The 2,448-nt window shown below is 33.4% G+C and overlaps 1 long non-coding RNA gene across 1 annotated transcript in view; it reads right to left on the reverse strand.

Moving 5' to 3' along the window:
- LOC133631263 (uncharacterized) overlaps positions 1-2,056 on the reverse strand; it is an 86,280-nt gene extending 84,224 nt beyond the window's left edge. Inside the window, exon 1 of the long non-coding RNA XR_009821420.1 lies at positions 2,031-2,056. This is a non-coding gene — a long non-coding RNA (uncharacterized LOC133631263). The remainder of the gene's footprint in view (positions 1-2,030) is intronic.
- Positions 2,057-2,448: the final 392 nt, after the last annotated feature.

The raw sequence follows: 2,448 nt of genomic DNA on the forward strand, positions 1-2,448 counted from the left end.
ATGACATTTTTTAAATAGGTTAAAATCCAATCTACACTTTGTTAGAATAACAAATTGGACCAAGCTATATTTCTAACAAAGACAAATCATTATTTCTTCTAGATTTTCCAGAACAAAAATTTAAAAAAAAAATTAAAAGACTTTGAAATAAGATTTAAATTTGATTCTACAGATTTTCTAGATTTGCCAGAATAATTTTTTGGAACTTTAATCACAATAAGTTTGAAGAAATATTTCACAAATATTCTTCGTCGAAAAAACAGAAGCTAAAATGAAGAATTAAATTAAAATGTATGTATTATTCTTTACAATAAAAAAAATAAATGTACTTGAACATTGATTTAAATTGTCAGGAAAGAAGAGGAAGAAATTTAAAAGGTAAAAATGTATATGTGTTTAAAAATCCTAAAATCATTTTTAAGGTTGTATTTTTTCTCTAAAATTGTCTTTCTGAAAGTTATAAGAAGCAAAGTAAAAAAAATAATGAATTTATTTAAACAAGTGAAGACCAAGTCTTTAAAATATTTTCTTGGATTTTCAAATTCTATTTGAGTTGTGTCTCTCTTAGAATTAAAAATATCGGGCAAAGCGAGACCAGCTTGCTAGTAAATAAATACAATTCAAAAAATAGAGGCAGCTCACTGGTAAGTGCTGCTATTTGAGCTATTTTTAGAACAGGCCAGCGGGCTACTCATCTGGTCCTTACGGGCTACCTGGTGCCCGCGGGCACCGCGTTGGTGACCCCTGATCTACATCAACTAATATATATACATACATACATATATATATATATGTATGTATATATATATATATACACCGGTATATATATATATATATAAATAAAATAGAAAAATATAATAGAATATAATGAATTAAAATCGATTTTCAAATAAATCACAATTCTTAATCGAATACAAACAAATCTAAAATCAATTTTAATTTCATATATATATATATATATATATATATATATATATATATAAATATGTAATAAAAAATAAATAAATTTGAAATCGATTTTAGATTTTTTTTTAATCGATGAAGAATCGTTACAAGTAAGAATCGTGAATTATAAAATCGACAATTTTTTGGACAGCCCTACAAACATCAACAATATGTTCAATTTTGAGGCTACTGATTGGTTCAGCCTCAGGCAGCAGTACGAGTGACCCAACTGGCGAGTGTTTTGAGATACACGCTGTCTCTCTGCTTGGAAGCACTAAAAACTACCGGTGTAGTGAGTTTACATTATTCACCCAAGGAATTTTAGTTATTAGAGAGTTCCGGTGGGACGGTTTTTCACGGGACACATTTCGGGCGTTGTTGTTGCACTAGTGAGCCACGGATGAGCAGATGCTGCTTTGTTATTGATTGAAGTGAAGTGTGAATGTCATTAAAACAGTTAGCGCCATCTTTTGACACTTCTTCCACTCCCGTCCTTGCACGCTACACCGCTACAACAAAGATGACGCTGTCGAAGTGGAGGCACGTAAATAAGACCTGAAGATGCTGTGTAAAACATCATCTATGCAACATTTTGAGCAAAGAACCACCATTACATGTTATGTAGACCACAAGGAAGTCTTTTACTTTTAGAAAATAATCATAATATGACATGTTTAATGCGCCATATCATCTGGTGCACCCTATGGTCCCAAAAATAGGGTAGTTTTTCTTTTCAAAGAGGCATGTTACATTTTAAAATTGTAATGTTATGTGATTTTACGCAGGGGCCAAGATTTCAATTCATTCCGATGGGAGACGTAGATTTGAGATACAAGCATTTTGAGTTAAGAGCTCCGCCACGGAACCAAATTGAGGTACTGCTGACTTGGATTAAAGAGTGAATGTTAAAGTTGCGTCGTGGAAGACGACAAAGGTTGTAGTGACTTTAAAAATGCAGACAAACATGGAGGCAGCGTGCAGTAAAAAAAAAGTATTTATTGATTAAACAAAGAAAAAGCGAGAGCAACAGGGAAGTGCTATGAAGGAAACAAAACAAAATGCTGGAACACAGCAAAAACACTTACCAGAAAGTGCGTACGTACTAGAGCTCAGCATGGAAAGGATGGTCTATGGTCACCAGTGGGTAATGTCCCCACAAACCAAAGCTCCACTTAAATAGTGCTAATTACAAACAGCAAACAGGTGAGGGTGAAGGCGTGAAGCTGCTGCAGGAAAGGGGGAAACAGGAAGTGAAAAAACACAAAATAAGAGCGCAAGACAGGAAACTCAACATAAGGCATGGGTGGTGTGACAGAGTAAAAGTGCAAAAGAATGAAAATTGCATCTTTTAGAGAATATTTTGCCTCAATTTATTTAGATAAACTTCAGCTCGTCTCGTTCACAAAAAAACCTACAAAATTAACTCCAAAAGTGTTTGGCTTATTCGGTTTATTTTGTGTTGATGACGTCCTCACAGAAGTATACCAGTGACGACCATAAAAA

Source organism: Entelurus aequoreus, linkage group LG16 (genome assembly GCF_033978785.1).
Source record: "Entelurus aequoreus isolate RoL-2023_Sb linkage group LG16, RoL_Eaeq_v1.1, whole genome shotgun sequence".
Taxonomy (NCBI): Eukaryota; Metazoa; Chordata; class Actinopteri; order Syngnathiformes; family Syngnathidae; genus Entelurus; species Entelurus aequoreus.